Source organism: Canis lupus, chromosome 17, assembly GCF_003254725.2.
Source record: "Canis lupus dingo isolate Sandy chromosome 17, ASM325472v2, whole genome shotgun sequence".
Lineage (NCBI taxonomy): Eukaryota > Metazoa > Chordata > Mammalia > Carnivora > Canidae > Canis > Canis lupus.
In genome coordinates, this window is record NC_064259.1 from 59,636,348 (window position 1) to 59,655,047 (window position 18,700).

Genomic DNA, 18,700 nt, shown 5'->3' on the forward strand with positions numbered 1-18,700 from the left:
TCTGCTAATGAAAAAAAAAAGAGAGAGAGAAAGAGAGAGAGAGAGAGAGAAAGAAAGAAAGAAAGAAAGAAAGAAAGAAAGAAAGAAGAAAGAAAGAAAGAAGAAAGAAAATTTAAAAAAGAAAGAAAAAGAAAAGGAAAGAAAAGAAAAGAAACGAAACGAAAAGGCTTTTACAGAGCGACATTGGAAAGACAGCAGGGTGGCCAGGAAGTAGAAGACAGTGGAATGTGGGAAGATTTAGGCCAGAGCCTTCATAGGGGTGTCTGGGGGAGAATGTGTAATAGGGCTGGTCCCTAGCTGCCTGGCACCTGGCCCTGGGATGATGAAGGCAGAGGAGTATTGCTTCCCAGGATGCAAGGGCCAGACAGAGGAGGGATGGCTCTGGATGATGCTCCCAACAGGGCACTTTGCCATCTCTTAAGAATGATCTCTTCCAAGCCAGGAAAGGTTCTTCTAGGCTATCAAAACATAGTAATATATAGAAAGTTTTAGGGACACCTGGGTGGCTCAGTGGTTGAGCATCTGCCTTTGGCTCAGGGCATGATTCCAGGGTCCTGGGATTGAGTCCCGCACTGGGCCTCCTGCACAGAGCCTGCTTCTCCCTCTGCCCATGTCTCTGCCTCTTTCTGTGTCTCTCATGAAAAAATAAATAAAATCTTTTTTAAAAATAAAGTTTTAGGTTATTTACATTGATGTTTATCTAGTTGTATCCATCGGACAAGGTGAGCTTAAGGTCCTCCTACTCCTCCATCTTCCCTTTCTTCAAAAATTTTAAAAATATATATTTATACCACATTATACAAGGCTCAAAATGAGTTGGCTAAAGTAATTGCTTCTCTTCTCCAAAAGGATTTGTACAATATTGACTTATATCTTCCATAAATATTTGATAGGAGTTGCCAATGAAGTCATGTGGGCCTGGAACCCGCTTTGTAGGAAAATTTTATTTTATATTTATGATAGGCACACAGTGAGTGAGAGAGAGGCAGAGAGAGAAGCAGGCTCCATGCACCGGGAGCCCGACGTGGGATTCGATCCCGGGCCTCCAGGATTGCGCCCTGGGCCAAAGGCAGGCGCTAAACCACTGCGCCACCCAGGGATCCCCTGTAGGAAAATTTTAATTGGTGTTTCAATTCTTTTGAGTTATTGGTCTATTCAGAATTCCTGTTTCTTTTTAGGTATTTTATAAACTGTCCTTTCCTCCTTGGGAATTTATCCATTCTGTAAAAATTTTCCAATGCTTTAGCATAAAGTTCATAATATCCTGTTGGTTTTTTCTGAAGGTCTACCCAGACTATATAGTTATACCCTGTTTTTCATTCCTGCCTCCCATCTCTCTCTCTCTCTCTCCCTCTCTGTCCCCTATTTTATTTCACCAAAGTGTTATGTTTTATTAGTCTTCTCAAAGTGCCAGCTTGTTTTATTTTTATCCTATTGTGTGTATGTGTGCTTTCAATTATCTTTATTATTTCCTTATTTCTAATTTCAAGTTTAACTTGCTATTCTTTTTCTACTTTTTGATGCACGTTTAGTTTTTTGATTCTTTTTTGATTCATGAACCATTTAGAAATCTATTGGGGGCGCCTGGGTGGCTCAGTTTGTTAACCATCTACCTTCAGGTCATGATCCTGGGGTCCTAGGTAGATATCTAGCTGGAGTTGGGCTCCTTGGGCTCCCTGCTCAGTGGGTAGTCTGCTTAACCCTCTCCCTATGCCCCACCCCTGCTTTTGCACCCTCGCATACTCTCTCTCTTTCAAATATATAAATACAATCTTTAAAAAGAAAAGAAGTAATAGGGACATCTGTGTGGCTCAGCAGTTGAGCACCTGCCTTTGGCCCAGGGGTGGAGTCCTGGAGTCCCGAGATCTAGTCCCACATCGGGCTCCTTGCATGGAGTCTGCTTCTCTCTCTGCCTGTGTCTCTGCTGCTCTCTGTGTGTGTCTCTCATGAATAAATAAATAAAATGTTTAAATAAATAAATATATATATTATATAGTTTTATTTCCAAACATCTAGGGTTTTCTAGCTATCCTTTTGTTTTTTATTTCTAGCATAATTGCATTGCAACTGAAGAATGTCTCTGAATGATTTTATCATTTAGGTTTGTTGAAACTAGTTTTATGGCTTAGTATATGGTTGATTATCATAAATAATAAACTCTACCCCCAACATGGAACTCAAAATGACCCTGAGATCAAGGGTTGCATGCCCTACTGAGCCAGCCAGGTACCCTTTCTTTTCTTTCTTTCTTTCTTTCTTTCTTTCTTTCTTTCTTTCTTTCTTTCTTTCTTTCTTTCTTTTTCTTTCTTTCTTTCTTTCTTTTCTTCTTTCTTTCTTTCTTTCTTTCTTTCTTTCTTTCTTTCTTTCTTTTGTATATTCTTTTTATAGGAGTTCAATTTGCCAACATATAGCATAACACCCAGTGCTCATCCCGTCAAGTGCCCCCCTCAGTGCCCGTCACCCAGTCACCCCCACCCCCTGCCCCACCTCCCTTTCCACCACCCCTTGTTCGTTTCCCAGAGTCAGAAGTCTCTCATGTTCTGTCACCCTCACTGATATTTAATAATATGGAATGCTTCATAAATTTGCGTGTCATCCTTGAGCAGGGGCCATGCCAGTCTTCTCTCTATCGTTCCAATTTTAGTATGTGTGCTGCCGAAGCGAGCACTCTTCACTTTCTTGATGGTATCCTTTGAACCACAAAAGCTTTCAATTTTCATATAGTCTAATTAATGTATTTTTCTTTAGTTGTTTATGCTTTTGGTTTCCTAGCTAGAAAACCATTGCCTAAAGGCAGACCCGGTGGCTCAGCGGTTTAGCGCCACTTTCAGTCCAGGGCGTGATCCTGGAGACCCGGGATCGAGTCCCACGTCGGGCTCCCTGCATGGAGCCTGTTTCTCCCTCTGCCTGTGTCTCTGCCTCTCTCTGTGTGTCTCTCATGAATAAATAAATTAAAAAAAAAAAAAAAAAAACACTGCCTAACTTAAGGTCACAAAGATTTACTCCAATGTTTGCTTTCTTCTAAGATTTTTCTATTTTAAGTGCTTACACTTAGGTCTTTGTCCCAATTTGAGTTAATATTTGTATATTATATGAGGTGGGGTCCACTTTCATTTACTTGTATGTGGATATACAATTGTCCTAGAACTGTTTGTTGAAAAAACTATTTTTCCCCTTTGAATTTTTGGCACTGGCGTTGAAAATCAATTGACCATAAATGTGAGGATTTATTCTGGCCTCTGAATTCTATTCCATTGACCTGTATATCTACCCTTATGCCCACACCACACTGTCTTGATTACTGTTGCTCTGTAGTAAGTTCTGAAATAGAGAAGTAGGAGTCCTTTGAATGTTATTGCTTTTAAAGGTAATTTGTCCATTTACTTTGAGTGTTTTTACTATTTTCTTCTTGCAGAAAATTGGTTTTCTGCAATTTTACGGACATATAAGTTTCTTTTTTATTTATCCTTCTTAGTATTTGTTAGATTCTTAAATGTATTATTTCTTGTGTTTCATCAGCTCTGGAAATCTTTGAACCATTTTTCCTTCAAATATTGCCTATGCCCAGTCTTTCCTTTCCTCAAGGACTCTTTCTAGACCTTTTCATTGTGACATCCATGTTTCTTACCCACTCCTCTGCATTTTCTTTCTTTTTACTCCATTATGCATTGTTCTGGTTATTTTCTTCTGACCTATTTTCCCTTCTACTATATCTAATCTGCTGGCAAAACTGTCTCTGTTCTTTTTTTTTTTTTTTAAGATTTTTTAATTTATTTATTCATGTGAAACACACTGAGAGAGAGGCAGAGACACAGGCAGAGGGAGCCTGATGTGGGACTCGATTCCAGGACTCCAGGATCATGCCCTGGGCTGAAGGCAGGCGCTAAACCGCTGAGCCACCCAGGGATCCCCATCTCAGTTCTTAATTTTGGTTATTGTGTTTTAATTTCCAAATTTACATTTTCCCTGTTTAACATTTGCAATATCGTTTTTTAAAAATTTCTATTTCCTGGGATCCCTGGGTGGTGCAGTGGTTTAACGCCTGTCTTTGGCCCAGGGCGTGATCCTGGAGACCCGGGATCGAATCCCACGTCGGGCTCCCGGTGCATGGAGCCTGCTTCTCCCTCTGCCTATGTCTCTGCCTCTCTCTGTGTGTGTGTGACTATCATAAATAAATAAAAATTAAAAAAAAAAAAAAGAAATGTGAACTTTAAAAAAATAAATAAATAAATAAAAATAAAAATTTCTATTTCCAAGCCAAATTTTCCATTCTTGGCTTTTACTCCTTGAACATAACAAGCATAATTGTTTTGTGATCTATACTGATCATTTCAGTATCTGGAGGCCCTGTGAGTCTGTTTCTATTACATATTGTATCTACTGTTCTTATTCATGCTGTCCGATATCCTTGGGTTATCTTTGTGTACTGGACATTGTTTTAGAAAGTTATTTATAGAAATACCCTGGCGTTCAAGATAATATTGTCTTCCTCTAAAGAGAAGTTATCCTTTCCCAGTTCCTGAGGGCACTGCAAGTCAGAACCACTTGACTTTGAAATTTCCACCCTAGCCCCTGGAGGCTGCCAGAACTGCAGCTCAGCCTTTTCCAGAACAAAGCCCTAAGGCATGAGGAGGCTTCACTTGTCCACTTTCCCATCCTCTTCAGTAGCTCAGCATCTCAATTCAGCAATTCCTCAAATCGTGTTACCTCTTTGATTCTTTTAAGATGACTTTTGAAAGTTTTATTGGTATGAAGTTTTATTTATTCAGATTACCTAGGTGTCCATATACAGAATTGATAGACCCTTTGATTCTCATTTGAGGGATCCAGTAGGCAGCAATATATTCAGGAAAGGTAGGGTCCTCACTATGCTATGGGATCAGTCCTGATTGGTCTAAGTCAATCATGGTAACCCCTTCTCCTTATGCCTCGGGTGGGCATATGATCCACTTTCGGGAGAAAAAAAACACAAGAGAGAAACTCCTGGGAATTTCTGGATGAATTTTGTGCCCGTTTGAAAGAGAGCTGCTTGGAAACCAGAGCCTTTTTTCTTTTTTGTGCTTTGAAATGATGTTATGCAAGAAAGTCACACTTGAATCTATGGCAACCCTCTTATGACTGAGGGAAAAACCAAGAAAATTGTAGGAATATCAACTCATGGCTCTTGATAATCTTGTTGAGCCACCTAAAAGCCCTGAAACTCTTTGCTTCCAGGCTTCTTAAGGAAATAATAAACATCCTTATGGTTTCACTGTTGGTCAGATTTTCTGTTGTGTGCAGCCCAAAGCATTCCAAACTGACATATCATCCTTTGGGACTCTGCTGGAAATGCTGCTTCCTTCAGGGAGGCCTTCCTGAAACCTCCATATCAACATATTTGACAATATCTCTCCTTTCCCTTTAGTGTCTCTCATCAGATTTGTAATTATTTGCGGAATGATAGTCTTTCTCTCTGGGCTGTAAACTCCATGAGAACGGAAACCGTGGTAGGGTCCTCAAGCACAGCCCAGTGCCAGGCATGGTAGCCTCTAAATAAATAATTATCCAAATAAATAAACAAAATAAAGGGTCAAGAGCCCAAGTAGAGGGAAAAACTGGATAAAAGTCCTGGAGGATGTGAATTAAAATTTGTGCAATTGTGCTTCTAACACATGAAAACTTTTAAAGCTCAAAGAATCATTACAGAAGGGTTGGAGTGGCCATTGGGAGAATGGGTGTGAGTTTATCTGGTACAAGTAAAAGCTGTCAAGCAGTGTTAAAGACCCAGCTGGGATTAGACCCCATAAATGTGCATTGGCATAAATCGGCAGAATTATGAGATTTTCTCCAACAGTGTTCAACTGGCTAGATGTGTGGGAGATGTTGGGTAATTGAATTGATCCAAAGATGGGGACTCTCAGGCTGCTTTCTGTTCTGTTCACTAGTGAAGTATATAAAAGTAGCTATGGAATTTTATTTCTATTCTCTCAATAAAGTAAATCTCTTAGAATTCAAAGTCTTTTGACTTTTTGTTCTAGACTGGAGACTATCCCCGGCTGAAACATTCACCTAGAAGTCTTCCTCCATCACCCACTTGCCATGGGAAGGCTCGTGTGGGCATCTGTGAATTTCCTAAGGGGTGTGGGTGTATGTACACCTGCATGTTTTTCTGGGGAGGGTGTCCAGAAAGGCAAGAACCACTGACTTGGGGTTGGCTCCCAGCCACAGACCACTGTGTGGATCAGGGCTTGATGGACAAGTGGTCTTGGCTCTGCTTATTGACAAGAGGTGACGTGGCACAGTTCCTCACCTCAGAGGGCTGATACTAAGATTAAATGAGTTAATACATGCAAGTGCTTAGTACTATGCCTCACACTTAGCAAGAGCTGGTTTTTACAATAGCTAATTGTTAGTGATGCATCGGGACACACATCGTGGACAAAGATCTTGAATCAAGGAGCAGCGTCCGAGGGTGCGTGGTTGTTGCTGATCTTGTGCAAAGCAAACAACGTAAGCATTCTCTCCCCCTGGCAAGTTCCTTAACTGCCCTGTACTTCAATTATCTCACCTGTAATATGGAGACGATAATAGTAACTACCTCAAAGGACTGTTGTAGGGGTTCTATGCAGGCTCAGAGCAGTGACTCCAACTCAGTAAATGATGGTTTTAATTTTTTTTAAGATTTTTTTATTTATCCATGATAGACATAGAGAGAAAGAGAGAGAGAGAGACAGAGACACAGGAGGAGGGAGAAGCAGGCTCCATGCTGGGAGCCGGACGCGAGACTCAATCCCGGGACTCCAGGATCACGCCCTGGACCAAAGGCAGGTGCCAAACCACTGCCCAGCTACATACAGTCTCCTCATTTGGGGGAGAGAGGCCCTTTCCAGGTGATTCCCACAGCCTTCCCTCATGCCTCATGCTAAAACCTTCACGACTCACATAGCACCTTCACGTGTACCATGCATGTCTGCCCCCCAGCAGCTCGCCACAAAACAAGTGAGTGACTAACCTAAGGCCACTCCACCTGCCCCCTGCCTTATCATCTTCCCTCCCAAGAGTCTCCCCCCATCTCTCCCCAGGTCCCATCTATAGCAGTCCACTCCCGAAACCCCACACTGACCACAAAGCCTTCCCAGCTCAGAATACCCATGCCAGACCAATCCTGGGACGGGTGGACAGCTCAGTTCTTGGCCCGGCCTCCTCCTCTTCCTGCACCTCACAACCTTCCTTGAACAGCAAGGACCTTCACCAGAGAGCTGCTGAATGCAGGAAATCGAGCACGCAGGGATTCTACTACCCCAACATGTTCATACACTTGAAGGAAGGAAGGAGGAGTCACCGAAGGACTGATCTGCACTGTAAATTAAGAGACCTTGGCCAGACCAGATGGAAAACAGAACTCCAACCCACGCCCTGCAGAGACCTGCCCATGGAGCTGACTCTTTGTCAACAATACATCACTCAGGCAATCTGAAGGTCACATGTGTAAGACCACCTCTAGTAACAATTCGGAAAGCTAAACACTGACTTTCTGGAACAGTCTGCTCAAGATGGCCGGGACTGACAACTTCCACAAGTTTTGTGCCCACTGCAACTTCGTACCAACCAGAGAAAGTTAAATCCGCACTCCAACCAGTCCTACAGGATGCCCAGCTTCTAGTCACCTGCCTTACAGCTTCCCACACCAACAGCCTCCAGAGGAGGCGCATCCACACCCTTCCCTTTCTTTTTTCCTGCTGGAGGCAAAGCCTTCCCATTCCTCTGCCTGCCCTTGAGCCTCTTTTAAAACATCAGTGACCTCATGGCTGACTGACTCCCTTGCTGCAGCAAGCGTTGAATAAATAGCCTTTGCCTTTCTCCTTCGCTTGGTCTTCATTTAGTTCTACAAGGCCCAGGAATGGCAGCAGAGTGGGCAGCGAGGCTCCAAGCATCCTGTCAGTACCCTGGTTCCGCTGGGGATGGAGCTCTGAGCCCTCAGACGGTGGAGCTGCTGGCTGGTCCACTGGAAACGCTGATCAGACCTTTGGACTCAGCGGAGCCCGAGCTGGAGAAGCCAAATTGACTCAGATTAAATCCCCCAGGCATAAAATCACAAAGAGTTTTTGTTAGATGCTGATTGGGAAGGAGGAGCCCCAGAGGTCTGGGGAAAGGGTAGGACATCTGGGAATAGAGAAATGAGGGAGAGGCAGGAACTGTGCCTAGAACATTAGCCAGGGATTGCCTGGAGCTGCTTTGGTGGGATGGAAAAGTGAGTCCAGATTCTTATCTGACCTCCACCAAGATTCTTTCATTCAGTCCACAGACATTTATTAAGCGCCTAGGATGTGCCAGGCCCCCTTCTGGGTGCTAGAGATGGGGCAGACAAGGCTGCCGACTTCCCAGCGCTCACACCCTAGCGGGGGAGACTGTAACGCCAAAGAAGTTAAGATGTCAGAAGTGGTAAGTGCCCTGAGGACAATGGAAGGGGCTGGGGTGCCTTAGAAGGGGGTGCCAGGAGTGGGGCATGGCATTAGGAGGGGTGGCGGGGGAGGGCCTCTCAGAGGAAGGACAATGGGCCGATGCCAGAAGGAACCAGTGATGCAACTTGTAGGGCGAATAGTTTTCCAGGCAGAGGAGCAGCTGAAGCAAAGACCCTAAGGTGAGACCTGGGTTTGTTCAATGAGGATAGAAGTAAGGTCACTATGGCCAGAGCTGCCTGTGCAGAGAGTGATCCTTGGAGGATGACACCAGGAGGGAAGTTCAGGGATACTTGTTCAGGGCCTTCCAAGCCATTCTAAAGAGTTGAGATTCTGTTTTGTCCTCAATCTAATAGGAAGTTACTGAAAGACGGCACTGGCTGGCTGGCTGGCTTGCTGAAGCTACTTTGTGAAGGCCTTTGAAGCTCTCCTTTGTCGAAATCTTGACAAGATCCGGGCAGGTAGAGGATGTGTGTATGTGGGGAGACAGTGTTAAGGAGAGAAAATATGAATCAGACCCACTTGCTACAAGTAAAACCAGAATCCCTTGCTGAGTAGGACAAAAGGGGCCACAGAGTACATAAAAACCCCTGAAATCATACACTAATTTTGTGTGTGTACCCTATTTTAGGGAGGAACCCAGAGTTTTTCCAGACTCTAATAGGAATCTCTGCCACCAAACCAAACCAAAGCAAGCAAACAAACAAACAAACAAAAACCTCACAAAACCAGAAAAGGAGAATATTGACCTATATGCTTGTATATGCATGTGCCATCTCATGCACACGTTGGCCTGAGCAGGGGGAAGGATGGCAGGGCCGGACGGGACTTTTCACTGTGTACCATGTGCTTTACCTATTTTTAAAAGCCCACTTCAGGGATGCCTGGGTGGCTCAGCAGTTGAGCATCTGTCTTTGGCTCAGAGTGTGATCCCAGGGTTTTGGGATCGAGTCCCACATTGGGCTCTCTGCAGGGAGCCTGCCTCTCCCTCTGCCTATGCCTCTGCCTCTCTCTCGTCTTTCATGAACAAATAAATTAAATCTTAAAAAAAATTTTTTTAAAGCCCACTTCAGCATAAAGGACCTAAGGTGGAGAGGAATGGATGGGGTGGAGAAGAAGATGCCAGAGACTTGGTGTGGCCAGGGAAGGGCAGAGACACATATCTGCTGATCCTGACTTGACTGCCCGACCCCTAGCCTGTGCGCACATGCCTCACTGTAAAGCGAGTCCCAGAGAGGGCCACACCTCACCCTGCAGAGGGCTTGGCTGCCCAGCGAGCACCAGTTGCGCTGTTCTGGGAGAGTCACAAGAACAGATCCTCTGGAGATGCCCTTTGTTCAGGTCACTGAAGCCACTGTCCTCCTCTGCCCATGCCCCAGGATCTTCTGATCCCCACACCTTCATAGAGAGAAGCCCGGGCCTCCTGAGCATGCACTGAGCCCCTCAGGAGCTCTTGGCTCAGATCTGAACACATGTCCATTCCCAACGTCTTGGTTGGTCATTTTGCTTTGAGTAAAAGTTCCCCTGGCTCTGGCTGGTATCATGCCCAGTCCTTGCCAGACAGATGGAAGCTGAGATGGGGCTGTTTACTCAATTCTCTCCAACATCTCAGCTTGGATGTGCTTTGCCTCCCCACAAATAGGGCTGGCCCTGCCTTCAGGACCCACCTGTTCTCAGCAATCAGCCAGTGGGTGGGGACCAGCCTCCCTCGGGCATTCAGGTCCCTGGTAATCCAGGGCCACAAGGCAGGGAGCAGAGTCAGCTGCTGAGGACAGGTCCCTGGCAGGACACGGAGCAGGCGAGGGCCTCCTGGGCCACACTTGGGGATGGTACCAGGGTGGCTTTGTGCAGCTCAGTTAAATCACAGAGCTGCTCTCTCCTTCTGTGGAACAATTCAGACCTTTCAATACCTTCCTCCTGAGGCCTCTGGACTGGACAGGGGTACGGGCACAGTCATTTACACTTGCACGGCCTAACCAAATTTTACTGCCTCTTCTTCTAACTCTAGAATAAGTACATAATAACATCAACCAATATTTGTGGGGAGTTACTGCCGCCAGGCACTATACAGTTAAAGACTTTATGTGTATCACCTCCTTAAAAATCCCACAGAACCCTGAAGCGGTGGCATGGCCAAGTCCCCTGCACACACAGCTGATCAGTCAGGGAGCTGGGACGTGGGCCCAGGCAGTCTGGGAACACCGAGCGGGAACACGGTGCCTAAAGCCCCTGCTCCCAAGTGAAAACAAAATGATCTGTGGGAGGGCCCCACAGTCTCACACCAAATGGGATCCCATCCACAGCCCAGTCACCAGAGAACAAAGGCGCGGGTTCTTGACTGTTCCACCCGGAGCTCAGCGCAGTGTGGGGCACCTGCCCGCCTGGACCAAGGGTCCCGGCTCTCCCCCTGCCCTGCACGTCAGGACCTTGTGGCCCAGGGCAGCTCACGGCCTCCTGGGCCGAGTGTCCGGTAGAAGAAGAGGACAGCCTGTTATTCTCTGGCCCCCCCAGCTTGGAAAGGCTGCTCCTCACTTTGGCTAACAGCGTCCCTCATCCCCTCCGGCGGGTGCTCCCAGCTGGAGATTCGGGGCCAGGCTCTGAGCCTTCTCCCGGCCCCCAGCGCGGGGAAGGTGCGGGAAGGTGCGGGGAAGGCCCGGCCCGGCCAGGAGGCGGGAGGCCAGGGCTCTGCTGGGCGCCGCGCTTGGCGTCTCCTGCCTCAGGTTCCGCATCTGACACACATGGCAGGATGTCCGCGTGCACCGCCACTTGCTGAGGTTTGGGGGAAGATCCGATGAGATGATGAACCTGGAAACCCTGTGGAGACTGTGAGGCACAGGACGAGTTGGAGGACTTGGGGGTGCGGCGTGGCCCCCCTCCCCTGAGGGAGGCGGCAGGCGGGGCAGGGGAGGCCGCGGGTTTCCTCCTGGGCTCGCTGCTCCAGGCTTCGGAGGAGACGCCTCAGGGCGCTGCCCCCAAACCGGCTGCTGGGGTGGGTGTGATGGTGCACCCGCTGCGTCCCCGTCCCCGTCGCCGTCCCCGTCCCCGTCCCCGGGTGGGCCTGGACCGCGAGCTCCAGGTGACCGAGGCCGAGGCCCCTGCAGGTACGGGGCGCTGTGGACGGGACCGGCGGGCGGCCGAGGCCGCACCAAGGAGGGGGCGCTCGGCGGGAAGAGCAGCCATCCCCGGAGGAGAGCCCGGGAAATGCCCCGGGGCAGTGGCGCGGCCGTGACTGGGGTGGCCGCAGGAGCAGAGGGACCTCCTGCCCCAGCTCGCTGGCACCGTCCCGGCTCTGGCCCACCGGCCCCTACGTGGTCTCCCCTCTTGTCCTGGGACACCTGCCGGCCTGCTGCCCCTCTGTGTCCCCCCAGTCCTTCAACTGCCCTTGGAGTTGCTCCCCCACCCCCGCAGGGTAAACGTTCCCCGCGGGGCTTGTGTCCCCATTTCTTCTGGCCTAATGTCTCTGTGGCCACTTGTAAGCATTGTGCTGAAGCTCCGTCGTCCCTCGCATACACCACAGGCAAGAGGTGGCTCTCGGGGCCTCAGCGGGCTGCAGGGGCAGCCAGGAGGTCTGAGGCAGAGCCCCCGCCCCCACGTGAAGCTACTTATTGAAGAGTGAGGGCATGAAGCGCAGCTGCCTGCCGGGCATCCGTGAAGCCACCTGCGGCAGGGACCACCAGGGCCGAATGCAGCTGGAGGCTGGAGAGGTCATGTCCCACCAGCATGTGCTCCCTGGGAGAGGTGGCATTTGAGCTGACCCTGAAGAGTCGGGTGTGAGGAATGAGGAGAGGAGGCACGCCTGGAGGCTCTGAGCACAGCGTGACGACGCATCTGCATTGATCGCTGCCACCGTCATCCATGTAGGAGGTCAGGTGGTGGCCACAGAAAGGACGAGGGCACGTAACTGTGTGAAGGACAGGAAGTCTTTGGGGCTAAGAGCACTGGATTTCACGTCTGTGACCTCACCTGAGACCTAACTCTGGGTTTGCCAGGAACTGCCACAATCTCTCCACCTGTAAAACAGAGGACTGGGCAAAATGCTTCTGAAGTTCCATGCTACTCTAGAGCAAGGAGAGAAAGGACTACAGATAGATGAATCTGGGAATTTTTTTTTTTTTTTATGATAGGCACACAGCGAGAGAGAGAGAGGCAGAGACACAGGCAGAGGGAGAAGCAGGCTCCATGCACCGGGAGCCCGACGTGGGATTCGATCCCGGGTCTCCAGGATCGCGCCCCGGGCCAAAGGGAGGCGCCAAACTGCTGCGCCACCCAGGGATCCCTGATTCTGGGATTTTGAAGAACAGTCCAGACAACAGGAGGTGAGAAGAGTTAAGAAGTCAGGAGGAGAGGAAGCAGATTTGAGAAGACTTCAGTTGTTTTGCGTGTGTGTTTTTTAATTTTTATTTATTTGAGATTGAGAGAGAGTGAGAGCACGAGGGGCAGAGGGAGAAGCAGGGAGTTCTGATACAGAACTGCCCTGCTTTTTATGACCCGGCCCATCTTCCCAGAGCATCTGTGCCCTCAGCTACTGCTGACCCCAGGCCAGCCCACTGAACCTCACCCTCTGGTCCGGGAACCCCCAGGGAACCAGGAGCCTGCCAAGCCGGGAAGGCTCGAGCCCAGGACCATGACCTGAGCCGGAGGCAGATGCTTAACCAACTGAGCCACCCAGGCACCCAAAGAAGACTGCAGTTGTAAGTAAACTGAGTGGACCTCCCCATGATGCTTCCTTCCACTGGGTTCCAGGTCACCATCACCAAAGGCTGACCTGGTCTGTCCTGCTGGCGCATCCACTGCATCCCTCCTCCAGGACTGTGACCATGGCTACAGCAAGGTCAGAGTAAGAAACAGGAACTGGCCTTTGCTGCACATTTGTCAGCTTCTCCCTCAGTGAATAAACCTCTCTCATCACCAACACACAGTTTGCTGGAAGAGGAGCCAGTGCTATGAGGGTGGGATCCCCTAAATCGACAGTTAAGTTTCCATCATCCCAGGGGACTGGAAGCCTGAAAAAGAAATTATTGAGAAATACACTGAAATGTGGTTCCTTCACACCTGGGTTCCTGCATCCATGTTAGTGCCTGGTTCACAGGCAAGCCCCCCAAAGAGTGGGTTAGACAAAGGGTGTCACACTTGGCTTCACACACAACCCCTATGGAGCTCAGGAACAAGATCGCAGAGGCTGGGGACCCGGCTCCAGTCATTTAATAATCTGTGCATGCTGGCAGGCTGTTGTCGGGTGCATTTAAGTGAGAGGCTCCCTAGCTTGGAGAGAACCGCCGTGGCCAGGGCTTTGGGCCAGGGAGGGGCATGGACGGAGATGGTCCTGGGAGACGAGGATTTGGCTCAGAGACTGAGCTGGGGCTCGGGGTGAGGTGGGTAGATGCTGCGAGTGCAGAGGGGAGAGGGGGCAGAGGGCCTTCCAGGCGAGGAGACACACAGGCCCTGGCTGAGGGGCTCAGTCTGTTTGGGGTGGGTGAAGCCGGAGGGGCAGGCTGGGGCCACAGGGCAAGGCTCTGGATGCCAAGCTCAGAGCCAGAAGAGATCCCGAAGCTGCCAAGGGCAGGAAAGGCTGTGAGCAGAGGAGGGAGACCCTCTCCAGCACCGTGCAGATGGCCCCTTGAAAAGGTGCCTGAATGAGCCACGGCCTGTGGTCAGAGGGCAAGCCTGCACTATCTCCTGCCTCGACTTGCCTTTCCTTCACGTCACGCCCCGACTCTTCTATTTCTGACTTCAAGTACTTGGTATGTATGAAATTCTTGCCTCTCCTTTGGCAGCCCTGCCTGCCTCTCTGGCCACAGTTTTGAGTTTGTACCCTTGTTCTTACCCTTTTATGTCTGCTTTCTTCGGCCTTCAGCACAATCTGTCAAGATTAATTTGACACCAAACTGGCTTTCTCTAGAAAGGCAGGGAAACCTCTAGGCATGAGAATAAGATCCATGTGGGGAGAATTACCATGGCCCCTTCCCTAAGGCAGTTAGTGTCCTCTGTGTTCAGGGACAGACAACCCATGGACCTTGAGGTGCAGGCAGCAGAAATAGTTGTTTAGATTCTGGCCCATAGAATCTGGCGCTTGGTGGGCCCTTCCCTGCTCTGCTCTGTAACTGTGAATTCCTCAAACCATGAATGGGACCCCCATCACTTCCAGAACCTGTTCTCTCTGTCTACCCTTGCTCTGCTGGGAAAATTCTTAATTTGCTTCTGGAATTAGGTGAGGGATTGGGAATTGGGTCCAATTTTATCCCATGGACCTTTACTCTCTCGTAGGAGACTCTCTGGGCTGGGAAGATGGGTTTCTGTCACCTTCCTTACTTGTGACAATGCACTATTTCCTGCTCTTCACTCACATCTGTAGTTAATCTTGAAATTGGTCACAGTACCATGTGTGGCCAGGACACTGAGTGCACTTCCAGAGACTCAAGAAGGAAATAATGGGTTGCTCTGTTTTCTCAGAATGCTTGGAGTCCTGAAGCCTTGTCCCCACCACCACTAGGCAGCACCTGCCCTGCTTTTTATGACCCGGCCCATCTTCCCAGAGCATCTGTGCCCTCAGCTACTGCTGACCCCAGGCCAGCCCACTGCACCTCACCCTCTGGTCCGGGAACCCCCAGGGAACCAGGAGCCTGCCAAGCCGGGAAGCTATCACAGAACTCAGTCCTGGTGGCGTAGCCGCTGCCAGATGTCTTAGCAAGGAAGACATCTCCTGCCCAGACAGCAGCCTAACTTTCTCCCTCAACTCCGGGTGCAGAGGCTGGGCCACGATCTCAACCTGCTGTGAAAACCTGAGAATGTGTACATGTGCGCTCTGTCGCTGGCAATCCTTGCTGAGTCCCACTGGGCTCTGAGGGTCCCCTGGGCAGAGAACTCCGGGCATCATGACGGGCCAGCTTGTACATCTTCACACAGTGCAGAGTCTCGATCTCTGTGGCACACCAGCTAAAAACCAATTTGAACAGCACCGTTAACCATAACACTGACTCACTTCTCTATGGGACTCTAAGCTTTCACATGCGTGCTATCATCTTTGTTTTTTTTTTTTAAAGATTTTATTTGTTTATTTATTTACTTCAGAGAAAGATCACAAGCAAGAGGAGAGGCAGAGGGAGAGAAAGGGAGAAGTAGACTCCCTGCTGAGCAGGGAGCTCACCCCCAGGCTCCTGGGATCATGACCTGAGCCAAAGGAGATGCTTAACTGACTGAGCCACCCAAGCGTCCCTTGACTTTGGTTTTTATGATAAGCTATGAAGTAGATAAGCTGGGTACTGTTGTCAGTCCATTTTTAGAGATGACCAAGCTGAGTATGCCTGAGGCCACACCAGTCCCCAAATGACAGAACTGGAACTGGAGTCTGGAGCAGTGCCAGTTCTCCTGCACTTCATCCTTCGGGCCCCAGTGCAGTGTCACCAGCTCATAGCAGAGCGGCAGCACAGACCAGCGTGGGCTCCCTAGGCCCTGGTAGCTGCAATGTCCTGTGGATACTTTGAATGTTCTCTAAGATCCTAAAGACAGGGTTGAGTGGAAGCTTCTGTCAGAGGGACAGGCCCTGGCCAATCAGTCCCTATCCCTGGTCATAGGTACCATTTTATTAAATCTGTAAACTGGTCGTATTGAGACTATATCAGAGGGATGCTGTCTGAGAAATCTTCCAACCTAGCAGACAATGAATATCTGTAAACATCTTGGAAGCCTGTTCCAGAAGCTCTAGCTGATGGCCACGTCTCCTAAACACATATGAAAGAAGATATGCACATGAGCCCAAACCACTTCACACAGTTATAAAATACAGATGATGCTATAAACCTAATGACGGCCAAGGTTATGTCCAATCAATTCATTCAATTCCATTAACATTTACTGAGCACATCTTGTCTGCGGAATGCTGACGAACAGATAGACATGTGGCTCAGGGAAGTACTGAGGCAGGCTGTCACCAAGGACCCCAGGACCTGCCTGAGAGGCACTAACTATATAGACTGAAGCATGGAAATCAAATTGAGAATTTGATTTGAATTCTGACCTTGGGAGTTTTCTGACCAAATTTAATGTCTCCAGAGCAGTGACTAGGAAACCAGAGCGTCCCATCCGTGTCTTGGTCCTCATTTACCAAACTACTCACATTCTGTTTCTGCATCATTTTATTACCCTAGAGCCAGCGGAGCCGTGCTAGGACAAGACTGCACCAAAAAGTACTGGAATGTGGCCAGAGCTGAGACAGTACTCCCTATCTCTCATTCGTGGGCTCATCCCACAAGCTTTTAATAAATGCCTACTATGTGCAAGGTGAGGTGGGAGATAACAAGGTAAACATGGTGCCCACACTGCAGGTTCCGTTCTCATAACTTGTGGGAAGTGAGCTAATGGGCCAAAGGCAAAGCCTGATGGTCAGAAGAATGGCATCAGTGAAAGAAAACAGCGTGAACCAATGTGACAGGACATTAGAAATCAACAGTTGGAGACCAGCCTGGTGTGTAGCGATTGGGAAAAGAGTGGCTCTTCTGGAACAAAGGAGTTGAGCAAACTGTGATTCTGAGAGGCAGAAAAGCCAACACCAGACTTTCTGAAAATGGTTGCTATGACCACAAACCAAAAGACAGTTTCGTGTGAGCTCCTGGGTCCCACCTGTAGGCATCAGCATTATCTGGAATAGGGACAATGTCTCACAGGAAACATTAGTTAAAAGTGCTACTTAATTTAACACAACACTCCCTTAATCTACTACCAGGGGGAAAAAAACGGTTAAGCCAACTCAGCCGAGTTTCTCAAAAATCTCACTTGCATACAACATATACAGATAGTAGCTCCTACCTGTGAGATTTGGGGGCAAAGTACTGCATTTCTGTGTCTTTGTTTCCAAATCTGTTAAGATGAGCACTGCGCACAGAGTACGCACTCTATACATGTGCGCTATCTCACTGTGTTAAACCACTGTGTTAAGGTCAAAGTCAGACGAATACTCAGCCTGTCCCCCTCTTTTTCTTTTATCTGTCTTATCTCTAGAGGTGCTTTAGGGTAAACATCTAATTATCCCATAATCTTTGAAAAATACCTCTTTTCATCATCGAGGCAGTGTCCACAGATTTAATATGGTACTTCCCAAGTTGCTGAGGCATAGGAAATTCTTTCCTTTGTACAGTATTTTCAGACCACCAAGTCATGGGAGGTGACAGCTATAGTAAATCTTGTGAGCTCTTCTTAGCGGAAAGGACTATTTCTGACCTTCAGTTCATGAAAGTTGCAAATGTCAGAGGCAGACCTTACCCTTCTCCCAGGCTCCCTCCCCCTCTTCTGTGTTCAGGGGCACCCTTCTGTTCTGCAGCTTGCCTCCTCCTAGATAAATGACTGTTAATGGGATGTCGTTCCCAGGGCACTGAAAGGTCCCGGCCCTAAAATATCTTGCTCTGGCCCTGTGGGCTGGTCATTTCATCACCTGCATTGTACTCTGAGGTCTCAGCAAAGGGGCTTCCTCTCCAAAACCAGATCTATAAATATGCCTCTGGGTTAGGGCTGTTTGTGGGCAACAGTCCCTAGATAAACTAGACATGTAGGCAGGGCAGATTAACCCATGATCTTCCCAAGATCTTTAGGAACACAGAACCATCACTGAGGATGTTTTAAGGAAGGGCACAAACTCGAGGTTTGTAGACAAATCTGATCAATAGTCATGTTTTGTGGAATGTATTTACTGTCCTAAGAATTTTTTTAAATGGCTTTTCAATATTTTCAAAACAGGGTATAACTTCTGAAAAACAAAAACAAAATATAGAAGCTCTAGCAACATTGTCCTGCATCCCCACAAAAATCACAGGAGTCTCTTGTGTCCCCAGCCTGCTCACCTATCTGCCCACAGGCCTCTGAGCTTGGGTGGAAAAGTTGGGAGACCAGGCCTGGACACCTAGGACTCATTTGTCTGTTCTGTAACATTCCAATCCAAATATGTATTTTAGGGCAGCCCCGGTGGTGCAGCGGTTTAGCGCCGCCTGCAGCCCAGGGCGTGATCCTGGAGACCCTGGATCGAGTCTCACGTTGGGCTCCCTGTATGATGCCTGCTTCTCCCTCTGCCTGTGTCTCTGCCTCTCCCCCCAGCCCCCGCCTCTCCTCTCTGTGTATTCTCATGAATAAATAAATAAAAATCTTTAAAAAAAAAAAAAAGAATTGTTAGGAGGGGGGCGCCTAGGTGGCTCACTGGTTGAGTTATCTGCCTTCGGCTCAGGTCGTGATTCTGCGGTCCTGGGATCGAGTTCCACATCGGGATCCCTGATCAACAG

General features: G+C 48.5%; 1 non-coding gene across 1 annotated transcript; it reads right to left on the reverse strand.

Moving 5' to 3' along the window:
- Window positions 1–2,561: 2,561 nt before the first annotated feature.
- On the reverse strand, window positions 2,562–2,668 carry LOC112665167 (U6 spliceosomal RNA). Its single transcript, XR_003140260.1, has one exon. It is a non-coding gene; the product is annotated as a U6 spliceosomal RNA (small nuclear RNA).
- Window positions 2,669–18,700: the final 16,032 nt, after the last annotated feature.